This window comes from Heptranchias perlo, chromosome 1, assembly GCF_035084215.1.
Source record: "Heptranchias perlo isolate sHepPer1 chromosome 1, sHepPer1.hap1, whole genome shotgun sequence".
NCBI classification, from domain to species: Eukaryota; Metazoa; Chordata; class Chondrichthyes; order Hexanchiformes; family Hexanchidae; genus Heptranchias; species Heptranchias perlo.
In genome coordinates, this window is record NC_090325.1 from 25,443,875 (window position 1) to 25,459,665 (window position 15,791).

At 41.9% G+C, this 15,791-nt stretch overlaps 1 protein-coding gene across 1 annotated transcript in view; it reads left to right on the forward strand.

Moving 5' to 3' along the window:
• Positions 1 to 15,791, forward strand: part of maea (macrophage erythroblast attacher, E3 ubiquitin ligase) — a 158,865-nt gene that overhangs the window by 112,528 nt on the left and 30,546 nt on the right. The gene's annotated exons all lie outside the window — the stretch shown is intronic.

A 15,791-nucleotide genomic window follows, 5' to 3' on the forward strand; every position in this document is an offset into this window, starting at 1 on the left:
TGTATTCTTTACCTTGATTTTCATGGTGTCATAGCTGCTCTTGTAAGTATGTCTTTGTCTTGTAAGCACACACTCACTCTGGTTCTCTAAATTTGTATTTTATTGCTCTCGTAGTCACATCTATCGCTTCAGCAATGCTTCCGTTTTACGTTATTCAGAAACTGAGCCCCTGTATATTGAGATCACTGCTCCAGCACCATATCTTTTGACTTTACATCTGATTAATTCATTGAATTTGAGAGTGACGTATTTAAGTCAGGGACTAGAGTCTTAAGCTTAAAGAAAGCCAATTACTTAGGTATGATGGGCGAGTTGGCTACGGTAGTTTGGGAAATTAGATTAAAGAGTATGATGGTAGGTAAGCAATGACCAACATTTAAAGAAATATTTCAATATTCTCAATGAATATACATTCCATTGAGAAATAAAAACTCCAAGGGAAAAGTGATCCATCAGTGGCTAACTGAAGAAGTTAAGGATAGTATTAGATTAAAAGAAGAGGCCTATAATGTTGCCAAGAAGAGTAGTAAGCTTGAGGAGTGGGAGAGTTTTAGAAAACAGCAAAGGATGACCAAAAAATTCTTAAAAAGGAAGAAAATAGAATATGAAAGTAAACTAGCAAGAAATATAAAAACGGATTGTACGAGCTTGTACAGGTATGTAAAAAGGAAGAGAGTAGCAAAAGTAAACGTTGGTCCCTTAGAGGCTGAGACAGAACAGATTATAACAGGGAATCAGGAAATGGCACATGTTGATCAGATATTTTGTATCTGTCTTCACAGTAGGAACATAGGAACAGGAGTAGGCCATTCAGCCACTCCTGCTTGCTCCACCATTTGATAAGATCATGGCTGATCTGTGATCGAACTCCATATACCTGCCTTTGGCCCATATCCCTTAATACCTTTGGTTGCCGAAAAGCTATCTATCTCGGATTTAAATTTAGCAATTGAGCTAGTATCAATTGCCATTTGCAGAAGAGAGTTCCAAACTTCTACAACCCTTTGTGTGTAGAAATGTTTTCTAATCTCGCTCCTGAAAGGTCTGGCTCTAATTTTTAGACTGTGCCCCCTACTCCTAGAATCCCCAACCAGCGGAAATAGTTTCTCTCTAAACACCCTATCCGTTCCCCTTAATATCTTATAAACTTCGATCAGATCACCCCTTAATCTTCTAAACTCCAGAGAATACAACCCCAATTTGTGTAATCTCTCCTCGTAACTTAACCCTTGAAGTCCGGGTATCATACTAGTAAACCTACGCTGCACTCCCTCCAAGGCCAATATATCCTTCCAAAGGTGCGGTGCCCAGAACTGCTCACAGTACTCCCGGTGCGGCCTAACCAGGGTTTTGTATAGCTGCAGCATAACTTCTGCCCCCTTGTACTCTCGTCCTCTAGATATAAAGGCCAGCATTCCATTAGCCTTCTTGATTATTTTCTGCACCTGTTCATGACACTTCAATGATCTATGTACTTGAACCCCTAAGTCCCTTTGGAAATCCACTGTTTTTAACTTTTTACCATTTAGAAAGAACTCTGTTCCATCATTTTTTGATCCAAAGTGGATGACCTCACATTTGTCTACATTGAATTCCATTTGCCACAGTTTTGCCCATTCACCTAATCTATCAATATCCCTTTGTAATTTTATGTTTTCATCTACACTGCTTACAATGCCACCAATCTTTGTGTCATCAGCAAACTTAGATATGAGACTTTCTATGCCTTCATCTAAGTCGTTAATAAATATTGTGAATAATTGAGGCCCCAAGACAGATCCCTGCAGGACTCCACTAGTCACATCCTGCCAATGTGAGGACCTACCCATTATCCCTACTCTCTGTCGCCTTTCGCTCAGCCAACTTCCTAACCAAGTCCGTACTTTTTCCACGATTCCATGGGCTTCTATCTTAGCTAACAGTCTCTTATGTGGGACCTTATCAAATGCCTTCTGGAAGTCCATATAAATAACATCCATTGACATTCCCCTGTCCACTACTTTAGTCACCTCTTCAAAAAATTCAATCAGGTTTGTCAGGCACGACCTACCTTTCACAAATCCATGCTGGCTCTCTCTGATTAACTGAAAATTCTCGAGGTGTTCAGTCACCTTATCCTTAAGTCTAGACTCCAGCATTTTCCCCACAACAGATGTTAGGCTAACTGGTCTATAATTCCCTGGTTTCTCTCCTTTCTTAAAAAGCAGAGTGACATGTGCAATTTTCCAATCTGGAGGGACAGTAGAAGACACAAAAAGCAATCCAGAAATAGTGGGGAACCAAAGGGCTAATGAGACTAGTATAAGTAGAGAAAAAGTACTTTAGAAACTAATGGGACTAAAAGCTGATAAATCCTCTAGACCTGATGGCCCGCATCCTAGGGCTCTAAAAGAGGTGGCTGCAGAGATAGTCGGTGCATTGATTGTGATCTTCCAAAATTCCCTAGATTCTAGGACAGTCCCAGCGGATTGGAAGGTAGCAAATGTAACCCCACTAGTCAAGAAATAGGGAGAGAGAAAACCGGGAACTACAGGTCAGTTAGCCTGATATCCGTCATCGGGAAAATGCTGGAATCAATTATTAAGGAAGTGGTAACAGGGCACTTAGAAAATCATAAAACCATGTTGATTCTGCCTAAATCATATTATGAAAGGGAAATTGTGTTTGATGAACCTATTAGTTTTTTGAGGATGTAACTAGCAGGTTAGATAACTGGGAACCAGTGGATGTAATATATTTGGATTTTTCAAAAGCCGTTTGATAAGGTGCCACATAAAAGGTTGTTACATAAGATAAGGGCTCATGGGGTTGGGGGTAATATATTAGCTTGGATAGAGGATTGATTAACGGACAGAAAACAGAGAGTAGGGGTAAGTGGGTCATTTTCAGGTTGGCAGGCTGTAACTAGTGGGGTGCTGCAAGGATCAGTGCTTGGGCCTCAGCTGTTTACAATCTATATTAATGACTTAGATGAAGGGATCGAGTGTAATATATCCAAGTTTGCTGACGATACAATGCTAGGTGGGAAAGTAAGCTGTGAGTAGGATACAAAGAGTCTGCAAAGGGATATAGACAAGTTAAGTGAGTGGGCATGAAGGTGGTAGATGGATTATAATTTGGGGAAATGTGAGGTTATTTACTTTGGTAGGAAGAATAGATAAACATAATATTTTTTAAATGGTGAGAAACCATAAAATGTTGGTGTCCAGAGAGATTTGGGTGTCCTGGTACAAGAAACACAAAGTTGGCATGCAGGTGCAGCAAGCAATTAGGAAAGCAAATGGCATGTTGGCCTTTATTGCAAGGGGGTTGGAGTACAAGAGTAACGAAATCCTACTACAATTGTACAGAGCTTTGGTGAGACCTCACCTGGAGTACTGTGTACAGTTTTGGTCTCCTTATCTAAGGAACGATATACTTGCCTTAGAGGCGGTGCAACGAAAGTTCACTGGATGGATTCCTGGGATGAGAGGGTTATCCTAAGAGGAGAGATTGAGTAGAATGGGCCTATACTCTCTGGAGTTTAGAAGAATGAGAGGTGATCTCATTGAAACGTATAAAATTCTTAGAGGGCTTGACAGGGTAGATGCTGAGAGGTTGTTTCCCTGGCAGGAAAGTCTAGAACTAGGGGAAATAGTTGCAGGATAAGTGGTCGGCCATTTAAGACTGAGATGAGGAGGAATTTTGTCACTCAGGGTTGTGAATCTTTGGAATTCGCTACCCCAGAGGGCTGTGGATGCTGAGTCGTTGAGTATATTCAAGGCAGAGATAGATTTTTAGACTCTAGGGGAAATCAGGGGATATGGAGGTCGGGCGGGAAAGTGAACTTGAGGTCAAGGATCAGCCGCGATCTTATTAAATGGCGGAGCAGGCTCAAGGGGCCGGATGGCCAACATGTTGTTGTCAACAAACTTAGTGTTGCAGAAGTATGGCATTAATCAAGTTATTGCACGTTTGTTGACAAGGAAGCAAACCTATAGTTTGAAAACTTATTTTAAACTTGTTTTTAATAGCATTTATGTACGGTACAAATAAGCTGTAATATTGCTTGCAAAATGGTTATCTAAAAGATACATGCTTTCTTTAGGCTTATTGGTTATGTGATCTGACATCATTCATGCTTCATTTTTCAATAGGGTGCCATTCCCATTATTGTTCTATACGAACATTCAATTTTTAAGCCTTTTTTAATTGATTCTTTTTGTCATTTTCCACCTCTTCTCAGATCCTCCAGTGTTGTGTTCAAAATTCCTTCCACCCCCCCCCCCCCCCCCCCAAAGCACTGGATGATACATTTATGGCTTCCCTCCCTCCACAAACCCAAATTAGGATCAATGCTAACATTATTTCCTTGGTCTCAGAAGCAGATGTGATGTCATGAGAAACTATTTTCTGTCTTGTTCATACCTTTTCAAATGTTTTGATTTCATAGAAACATCGTGACTTTGCAAACTAATATTCAACTTGTCCAGAATTCAGTGTGCACTCTGCTTTAATTTTCTGTTAATACTGCTTTTTTTTTAGCTGTCTTGATTTTCTTGATTACCATGAGTGTTTTACCCTTTTCTATTCTGACATGAACGTGTATGGCCATTGTACCCTTGTATACCATTGTACCCTTGTATACCATTGTACCCTTGTATACCGATTATATACATGCAAGTGTTATTTTTTTATCATCATGTTTCTATGACCTTGGTTGCGGCAGAAAGTAATGTGGTGGTGTGATTTTTGCTGTCAAAACTATTATAATTAGTAGCCAATGGTCAGCTGCCAAGAGGGTATTATTTCAAGTCATCATTAGAAACCATAATATCTGAGTCAACTTGAATGCTGAGGCAATGCATGTTTATTCTCAATGGCTCATGTCAGTCTTTAAGAAGTATAGGCATCCTGTTGCAAATGTTGTATGTGTTTGAATATTTTAAAGGTAAAAGATGATAAACATTACATTCCACTTTTTGCTGGCTCCTAAAATTTTCACCAACTGCTTAGCCTGTTTCCCCTACAGCCTGGCTACATTAAAATGTATGGGGATTAGTTTTACAATAGCTGAGCTGGTTCAGCACAATTCTTGTAGCTAACAGATCAATTACAGTGGATGTTTATTTATCCACTGTAATTATAGTTGATTCATCAATCATATGAAAGAATCATGCTGAAATAATTTAGCTACTGCAAGTCTAAATTCCCATGTGCTACAGCACAGCCACGTTGAAGGTGAAATGTTGACACAAGATTGACTGAGGCAAAACAAAAGGGTTGCAGAGTATGAGTACATTTTACTCCAAGCTGGGGCTTTGGTATATGACACAGATTCAAGGAACAATCAAGGAAGATTTTACTGTGTGGTGATCACTGAAATTGCTGAGTTAGTACTGAATCATTATAGATCATAAGAGAACCCTTGCTTCATATCTGGAATACCCCACATATGTTCTCCTTATGGAAGGCGGAATGAAAAACATTCTGAGGTGCAACTGCAAAACAACAACTGATTTCTTTTACATAAAATACATGAATGAACAGATAACAGTTTTCACATTGAGAACAATTAATTTCCTACACTGTTATGGAAAAATAATGACATAATTTCATAGGTTCCATTGACATAGGTTCACTTTTGTAGAACAGCTGTTCAAAGCTAGCTGATCCAGACTTCCTGTTGCTACCTGTTAGGGCACAACTCACCCACTGTTTCTGTATGTAAGAGAGATAGACAGACATCTTTGTTGTGTGCCTTAAGTCTGTGAGACTGAGCCCTTAGTCAAAGTTAGTGCACTTAGATGCATGAACTTGAGGCTTCCAAGCGTTTACCTCAACCGGTCTCCCAACAGTGAGAAAGGAATGAAATGGCGCTGACCCCTTGGGCATCGCAAAGAGTTTTTCACTGATGGCCAAATGCTGGAGATTATACATAATGACCCTACTTTTTTTTACTAATTAATACTCCAAATCACTATGGTAAACCTTGTTTTGGAGTACTGGCTTTCTGTTGAGAAAGAAAAAGGCTGAATTCAACCTTACAAAAATATATTAATTTAGCTTTGGCAACACAGGCAATAATCCAATTCAATAAAAGTGTGATGCTGTGGTTTTGGAGCAGTGGAAGAGGTGGCGGTATCTTGGTGTATTGGGGAGAGGACTCTTCAAGTGTGGGAGTACTTGGGAGAATGATTTTGGCGACTGTTAGTAGCTCAGACGCTGGGAGGATTGAGATAAAGAGTGTGATGAGAGGGGTAGTGGATGGGGTGATTACTGGGTATGGGAGTACTGCAGGCAGAGTGTATGGAAAGATTGAGAACAGGGATCTTGGTGTCCAAGTATTTGGGGTGGTAGAATCTGGTATTCCTGGTGGGGGTGTGCTGGTGTGTAATAGTATGAAGTCAGAGGGGTCTGGTATGATGGAGGGGAGAGGAGGATGAAATCTATTTTTTCCTTTTCCCTTGGCATATTCTTTGGGAGGAAGTGTTCTTTGTCTTTTTATTGTCAAAATAACAGTGAGGCTAATGGTGCTCACTGTTATTTATGCGCAAATGCTACAGCAGCTTAAGGCGAGGGCAGGTGCATGGTTAAACACAGAAATCCAAAAGTTGCTGTCCGGGATGCGTCCCTCGGCTTTTAGCTTTGCAAAAACTGCAAATCGCTGTCTGGCTCGCCATTGAAATCCATTGAACAGCGTGAAGTTCCTGTACTTGCGAGGTAGAAAGGAATTGAACTCACCGCAGATAGTTAAGTCTTGTCCATTTTAGTCTTGAGTATCCTTTTAACGATGTAATAAGTGTTCATTACTGACAGTCAACCTCTGGCAGTGAAAATTAATTATTACAAGCGTGGAGTCACATTCCTTTGGGTTTTAATTATTGTTAGAGATTTTAAAGATGTAAAATTTTAAATTAAAACATTTTTTTCCTTTTCCTTTCTATCTTTTTTTTCTCTCTCTCAATCCAATCTTTCTTTCCCTCTCATTTCTTTCTGTATCTAATTTGACATTAAATTCACCCACTCTAATTTACACTTCTTTCTTCGTCCTTGCGCTGTTAATTTCACAATCCTTCAATCTGATTGGTTAAGGAGATATGCAGTTGCTTGCCCTGTTCACGCAGGTCCCAGATGCCCTGTTTTCTTCACCGCGACATTATCACCTCGCACTTTCAGCAATTTGCCACGCAAAAACGTTTAAAACCTAAACGTGCGCGGGTAAGTCTAACTAACCGCAGATGCCATTTGATGTCTTGATCCATTTTTTTGAATCTTTGACTTGTTTATTGTCTGCTCTTTTCCTGTATGCCTATATTTTTGATGTTGTTTTATTCATGGTTTTTCTTCTCTGTTCTTTTTAATTCACCATGTTAGTTACTTTTTCTCCTGATGGAAATCAGGCTGTCTCAATAGGGGGGATCCTGCAGAGTTGTATGTGAAATATAGATTGGCTAAAGAAACATATTAGAATCTGGAGGAGTCACAGCCTCAGTTACCAGACTCCAACATACTTGTTTTTTTATTAAAAAGTGAAATGTATGAAAACAAAAATTTTACTCAGATTTGCAAGAGTGGAGCAGCGATCATCTGGAAGGGACATTGAAGAATAATGCTTTCCTACTGGGCTCTGATAACTTTGGTAAAATATTTTCCAGACATATTTAAATATAAAAAGAAATATTTGTGCCAATTTCTAGGTGCTGGGGTGGAACGGGGAATCATGCCGTGACGCGAGAGCTATAGAAAGAAAGAATGGGCCACTATAGTTGGGCGGAACCTAAGCTACTAAGCTTTGTGAATTTTGTTTGTTACATATTTTAACAACAACTTGCAATTGTATGGAGCCTTTAACGTAGCAAAACATCCCAAGCGGAAAAAAACCCAAAACAGACTAAAAAGTAATTATCTATAAATAAATAGATAATTTAGTTGAGAGAAGCAGTGCTAAGCACCAGGGGAGGATCCCCATTCAGTAAGAACAGAGAGAGTGACATCACCCTGACGTTACAGTGAACAGAGAGGGGGAGCTCTGAGAGACCTGGAATAAAAGGATAGGTTAATCGGGGTAAGTAAACAGTAAGTAAAATAATCATAATCGAGTATCTAAAGGGAGTTTAGAAAAAAAAGGTTCCTAAGTATAATGGACGGGCAGCTGAGTCCCGTTCCCTGAATTCCTGCGCTATGTGGGAAGTTCAGGATGCTTCATGTGTCCTGGAGGGCCACGTGTGCAGGAAATGCCTCCAGTTGCTCAAGCTCAGGCTGAGGGTTTCTGAGCTTGAGGGGTAGCTGGAGTCACTGCAGAGTAAAAGGGAGGCTGAAGGTTTCCTGAATCATACAATCCAGGAGGTGGTCACCCCCCTGCCACAGAGTTCAGGATAGCAAGTGGGTGACCATCCAAAAGGGTAGGAAGAGGCGGGCAGTGCAGGAATCTTCTGAGTGTGTGGCACTCTCAAACCGGAATACCATGAGGGTGACGACACCTCAAAGGAGAGCATGGCACCATGGGGCAAAGGACTACACTGGGGCACAGTGAAGTGTAGAAATGCAGTAGTCATAGGGGATTTGATAGTCAGGTGGACAGACAGGTATTTCTGTGACTGCCGACGTGAGTCCCACCTGGTGTGCTGCCTCCCTGGTGCCAGGGTAAAGGACATCACGGAGAGGGTGCAGAACATTCTGAGAGGGGGGAAGGGAAACAGCCTGAAGTCGTGGTCCATGTGGGAACCAATGACCTAGGCAAGAAAAGTGATGAGGTCCTGCGGTCAGAGTTTCAGGAGCTAGGGAGGAAGTTAAAAAGCAGAACCTCAAAGGTAGTAATCTGTGGATTACTCCCAGTAACAGGAGGAGGCGGCTCTGTAAACATTCCCATCCTCAATGATGGAGTCCAGCACGTGAGTGCAAAAGACAAGACTGAGGAATTTGCAGCCATCTTCAGCCAGAAGTGCCCAAGTGGATGATTCATCTCGGCCTCCTCCCGACATCCCCACCGTCACAGAAGCCAGTTTTCAACCAATTCGATTCCCTCCACGTGATATCAAGAAACGGCTGAGTGCACTGGATACAGCAAAGGCTATGCGCCCTGACAACATCCCAGCTGTAGTGCTGAAGACTTACGCTCCAGAACTAGCCACGCCTCTAGCCAAGCTGTTCCAGTACAGCAAGAACACTGGCATCTACAATGTGGAAAATTGCCCAGGTATGTCCTGTTCACAAAAAGCAGGACCAATCCAATCCGTCCAATTACCGCCCCATCAGCCTACTCTCAATCATCAGCAAAGTGACGGAAGGTGTCGTCGACAGTGCTATCAAGCGGCATTTACTCAACAATAACCTGCTCACCAATGCTCAGTTTTTATTCCGCCAGGATCACTCGGCTCCAGACCTCATTACGGCCTTGGTCCAAACATGGACAAAAGAGCTGACTTCCAGAGGTGAGGTGAGAGTGACTGCCCTTGACATCAAGGCAGCATTTGACCGAGTGTGGCACCAAGGAGCCCTGGTAAAATTGAAGTCAATGGGAATCAGGGGGAAAACTCTCCAGTGGCTGGAGTCATACCTAGCATAAAGGAAGATGGTAGTGGTTGTTGGAGGCCAATCATCTCAGCCCCAGGACATTGCTGCAGGAGTTCCTCAAGGCAGTGTCCTAGGCCCAACCATCTTCAGCTGCTTCATCAATGACCTTCCCTCCATCATAAGGTCAGAAATGGGGATGTTCTCTGATGATTGCACAGTGTTCAGTTCCATTCACAACCCCTCAGATATTGAAGCAGTCCGTGCCCGCATGCAGCAAGACCTGGACAACATCCAGGCTTGGGCGAATAAAGGCAAGTAACGTTCACGCCAGGCAATGACCAGCTCTAACAATGATGTGGAGATGCCGGTGATGGACTGGGGTGGACAAATGTAAGGAGTCTTACAACACCAGGTTATAGTCCAACAGCTTTATTGGAATCACAAGCTTTCGGAGCTTTCCTCCTTCGTCACCTGACGAAGGAGGAAAGCTCCAAAAGCTTGTGATTCCAATAAAGCTGTTGGACTATAACCTGGTGTTGTAAGACTCCTTACAGCTCTAACAAGAGAGAGTCTAACCACCTCCCCTTGACATTCAACAGCACTACCATTGCCAAATCCCCCACCATCAACATCCTGGGGGTCACCATTGACCAGAAACTTAACTGGACCAGCCACATAAATACTGTGGCTACAACAGTAGGTCAGAGGCTGGGTATTCTGTGGCGAGTGACTTACCTCCTAACTCCCCAAAGCCTTTCCCACCATCTACAAGGCACAAGTCAGGAGTGTGATGGAATACTCTCCATTTGCCGAATGAGCGCAACTCCAACAACACCATCCAGGACAAAGGAGCCCGCTTGATTGGCACCCCATCCACCACCCTAAACATTCACTCCCTTCACCACCGGCACACCATGGCTGCAGTGTGTACCATCTACAGGATGCACTGCAGCAACTCGCCAAAGCTTCTTTGACAGCACCTCCCAAATCCGCAATCTCAACCACCTGGAAGGACCAGGGCAGCAGGCACATGGGAACGCCACCACCTGCATGTTCCCCTCTGGACTCTGCCATCATTAAGGATGGGATGTTCACCGAGCCTCCTCTTCCCGTTAGTTGTTTAATTGTCCACCACCATTCATGACTGGGTGTGGCAAGACTGTAGAGCTTTGATCTGATCTGTTGGCTGTGGAATCGCTTAGCTCTGTCTATAGCATGTTGCTTGGGTACTTAGGTGTACAGGGCACAATTTCAAAATTTGCAATGACACAAAACCTGGAAGTATAGTAAGCAGTGAGGAGGATAATAATAGGCTTCAAGAGGACATAGACAGGCTGGTGGAATGGGTGGACACATGGCAGATGAAATTTAACACAGATTAATGCGAAGTGATACATTTTGGCAGGAAGAATGAGGAGAGAGAATATAAACTAAATGGTGCAATTCTAAAGGGGGTGCAGAAACAGAGATACCTGGGGGAATATGTACACAAATCTTTGAAGGTGGCAAGACAAGTTGAGAAAGCGGTTAAAAAGCAGACGGGATCCTGGGCTTTATAAATTGAGGCATAGAGTACAATAGCAAGGAGATTATGTTGAACCTTTATAAAACATTGGTTCGGCCACAACTGGAGTAATTGTCCAATTCTGGGCACCGTACTTTAGGAAGGACGTGAAGGCCTTAGAGAGGGTGCAGAAAAGATTGACTAGAATGGTTCCAGGGATGAGGGACTTTAGTTATGTGGATAGACTAGAGAAGCTGGGGTTGTTCTCCTCGGTACATAAAAGGTCAAGAAGAGATTTGATGGAAGTGTTCAAAATCATGAAGGGTTTAGATAAAGTAAATAAAGAGAAACTGTTTCCATTGGCGGAAGGGTCAAGCACCAGAGGACGCAGATTTAAGGTGATTGGCAAAAGAACCAAAGGCGACATGAGGAATGACTTTTTACGCAGCATGTAGTTATGATCTGGAATGCGTTGCCTGAAAGGGTGGTGGAAGCAGATTCAATCATGGCTTTCAAAAAGGAATTGGATAAACACTTAAAGGGAAAAAATTTGCAGGGCTACAGGGAAAGAACAGGGGAATGGGACTAAGTGGATTGTTCTTACAAAGAGCTGGCATGGGCTGAATGGCCATTTTCGGTGCTATGATAATCTATGATATAGATTGCTGCAGATTAACTTAAAATTGCAAAACATACCTGAGATTGCTTAGGGTGGTTGGTTGTGGTTGAGAAGAAAGCTAGGTCAGAGAAATTGAACTTGGAGGATCACACTTGGAGCGAGTCACATGTTGAGAATTAACTAATTTGAGGTAAGTACTAGAAATGGGGTTTAAAAATAGCAAGTCTAAGTGACAGAAAAGCTTAACACAGTTAAGTGTTAGAGGAAGTAATTGTTACACTTGTAGGAAATGCAAGCTGTATGCAAAATATTACAATAGAACTCTTGTGGCGATGCTCACACTCAAGTTGGGTTTTGTACTATGTAATATATAACATTATTGAGGACACCTGATTTACAGTGATTGAAGAGTCAAATTGGTTCTCCGGGATTTTTATCAGTATTTTAGATATCAAATTCTATACTTTGTCCATTAAAAGTGTACACAACAACAACTACTTGCATTGATATCGCGCCTTTAACCTAGTAAAACGTTCCAAGGTGCTTCACAGGACCATTATTAATCAAAATTTGATACCGAGCCACACCAAGATATTCGAACAAGTGACCAAAAGCTTGGTCAAAGAGGTAGGTATTAAGGAGCTTCTTAAGGGAGGAGAGGTTTAGGGAGGGAATTCCAGAGCTTAGGGCCTGGGCAGCTGAAGGCATGGCCGGTAATAGTGGAGCGATTGAAATCGGGGATGTGCACAGTGCCAGAATTGGATGAGTGCAGAAATCACGTAGGGCTGTAGGAGATAGGGTGGTGTGAAGCCATGGTGGGATTAGCCTTGGTTATTATTATGCTAGTTTAATCATATCAATTTTTTTTCTAACTCTTTTGGAAAGTGAAGGTTGAAGAGGAAGATGTATTGGGTTGCAGGTGTGCAGTAGTGCTGAGAAATGTGGTCACAGTGTCGGGGGGGGGTCCGTGCTTGGGTCGCCCTGGGGGTACGAATGTGGACCCGTTAGGATTGGGATAAGAGTTCTGGCATTTGAAAGCACTTGCTAAGTTATTTGAGGACTGGGAGTAGGAAGAGGTGGTGGGCTCGAGGCATGATTTGTCACTCACCTTAAGTATGTGATGTTATAGCAAACAGTAGACTAATGCTACCTATCCTTGATTCATCCCAGCTCTGTTTCCAGGAGAAGTATATGTATAATAAATAGGTAAATTCAGGCCTTACAGGAAGGCTTTTAATATATTAGCTGAATATTACACTGCACTATGAAATGGAATGCTAATGATTTTGTATATTTGACCTTGATATTTAGGGCCTGTCCCTGATTCAGTTTACGAGTTGAGAGGAATGGTCTTTAAGAACATAAGAAATAGGAGCAGGAGTAGGCCAATCGGCCCCTCGAGCCTGCTCCGCCATTCAATAAGATCATGGCTGATCTGATCCTAACCTCAAATCTAAATTCATGTCCAATTTCCTGCCCGCTCCCCGTAACCCCTAATTCCCTTTACTTCTAGGAAACTGTCAATTTCTGATTTAAATTTATTTAATGATGTAGCTTCCACAGACCTACTACCCTCTGAGTGAAGAAGTTTCTCCTCATCTCAGTTTTGAAAGAGCAGCCCCTTATTCTAAGATTATGCCCCCTAGTTCTAGTTTCACCCATCCTTGGGAACATCCTTACCGCATCCACCCGATCAAGCCCCTTCACAATCTTATATGTTTCAATAAGATCGCCTCTCATTCTTCTGAACTCCAATAAGTAGAGTCCCAATCTACTCAACCTCTCCTCATAAGACCGCCCCCTCATCCCCGGGATTAACTGAGTGAACCTTCTTTGTACTGCCTCGAGAGCAAGTATGTCTTAAGTTGCTTACAATGCAGGTGAATTGTTCACGTAAAACATCTAACTTATTGGTTAATAAGGATCAGGTCTTAACGCTAAGCAGCAACATTTTAGCTATGTCTCTTGAACTGAAATTGATTGTAACAAAATTAATATATTTCTGCTTTTGAGACTGTCACTATGATTCTGGGAACCTTCAAAATTTGTTTACAGTGGCAGCTGGCAGGTGAAGCATTAGGGAATTGAGAAGTGGTAATCCATGATGAGACTTCAAAGCTGAATGTTAAGCTTTCAAACCCTATGGAGCAATATCTGGAGCCTTGTTCCGCCCCAAATATATCCCACTGCTAGTTTTTGCAGGAACTTTGTTTGAAATCCCCTCCAACAGTTCTGAAGCTGCAGAACAGTTGAAGTAGCCTCCTGGAGCAGTGATAAATGTTTGAAGTGTGAAGGCAGGGCTTATGTCACCCCTCCCCCCAAGCTTATCAGTTCAGAAATAATAAAATGGATTTTTCAGGTGGAATATGTGATTAACGCAAGACGAATAGTTATCTGCATACTACAGTAGACATGCTTCATGGGATAGACTTCCTCTAGGTGCTATCTGTATTAAAATCATAAACCTATTCCTTATAAAGAGGTTTAGGATTTATTACAGCTGGCACACAAAGGAAATCTTCCCCCTATCTTTTATAATTCCTCCATTGGTCCAGTTATGCATTTTTGAAACAACTTTTCTGCAAAAGATACTTGCACCACATTAATGAATGCTTCGACTGAAAGCTTTTCTGCTTCCCCAAAGAATCCAAATAGTCTTGAAAATTAAAAATTACGGCTTAGCAGCCTGGTGCCTTGTGACAATTTTCATTCTTTATAGCTTTATTAATGGCATGTTTTTATAAAACACTTCTATCTATAATATATTATAAATGGTGAATAATCTCAAGATTCCAAAGGTGCTGCACTTGTAGGTGGTGAGGTGAACACAATGTAATGTGACTACTTGGGTAGAATGTGGCAGCATCCAATGTTATGTGACAGCCCTCCACTGAACTCTTGATCATCAATAGGAACAATCAACTGGTGCTCCCTTTTTTAAAAAAAAACTGACGTCTGCTGCCAGCCAGAAACTCGAAACCCAGATAGCTGTTACTTTAAAACAATCTGAGATCCAAATGCGAAAGCCATATGTTCAGAACGAAAGCAACCGGGAGAAAGAAAAGGCATGTTTGGTAAGGCCTGTCAGCGAGTCTTGTTTTTGTGAAGTTGGCTCCGTAATTGAACAAAGCTTGGAAACGGGGGAGGTGGGAAGAGAGCTCAGCCAAAAATGTAAAATAAAATGTTGAGCGAGGAGCCAAAAGCCATATTTAGAAGTGATATTTAAGGAATCTATTCACCAAAAGTGCAGAAGCTGTTGAACTTCCTCAATGTCAGACCATCAGGAGATGGACTGTTCAGCAGAAGAATCTAAATTGAACCGACAGTGTGCAAAAAAAATCAAAACACCAGAGCAAAGTCCGCACAGGAGCCAACCCTTCCACTAAGCACTAACCACGCCTCTTCCCCATGCTGACTATAAACCGACGGCCCATGCGCACCTACCAGTTAAAGGTTCCCTGAAAGAGATCGATACCGAACCATATTCATAACTTTGCACACTGGATCCTGCAGAAGTACTCTGAACATATCGTCAGTGGACATAAACTGAGGTGCCACGCCAGCACACCTTTGTCCAGAAAGTAAACATAAAGCATAAGATAACAATGTTCAACTTTACAATACCCTAATGTAGATTTCTTCAACTTGCTGGCCAGCTGCTATATACCCTATGGTGTTCCTATTTTAGTGGGGTCCAAATGATGTAATTATGACCTGGATCCCATTTCCTCTATTTCCCCTGGGTGCAGGTGAGGGCTGAGTATAAATAAATTGAACACCGTTTTGAATGCCATCAGAATTTCAACCCTCGTTAGTTGCATAATGCTTAGCTGCTTATAAACTTGAAGAGGAGCTGCAGTGGGAAGATTTTTGATTTGTTTTAAGGAGACCAGTGATTTTTCCATATTCAAGTCCAGCCACCATACTGAAAGAGGCACATCGATTTAAACCTCCTGGGACTTTCACTTGCAACGTTTTGAGAAATTGTGCAGATTGGCAAATCTCTCAACTTTCGGGTGAAAATCAGCAAAAAGCAAATGACTTGGGACTGATTCAAAGATCCATCAAATTATCAGGGAAAATCACAAAGCCTACAAACACACTTCAACTCACAAGGGAACAAATCCTGTTTAAGGAAAAGGGTTATGAATGTAGCCCTTCAGTACAAACCTC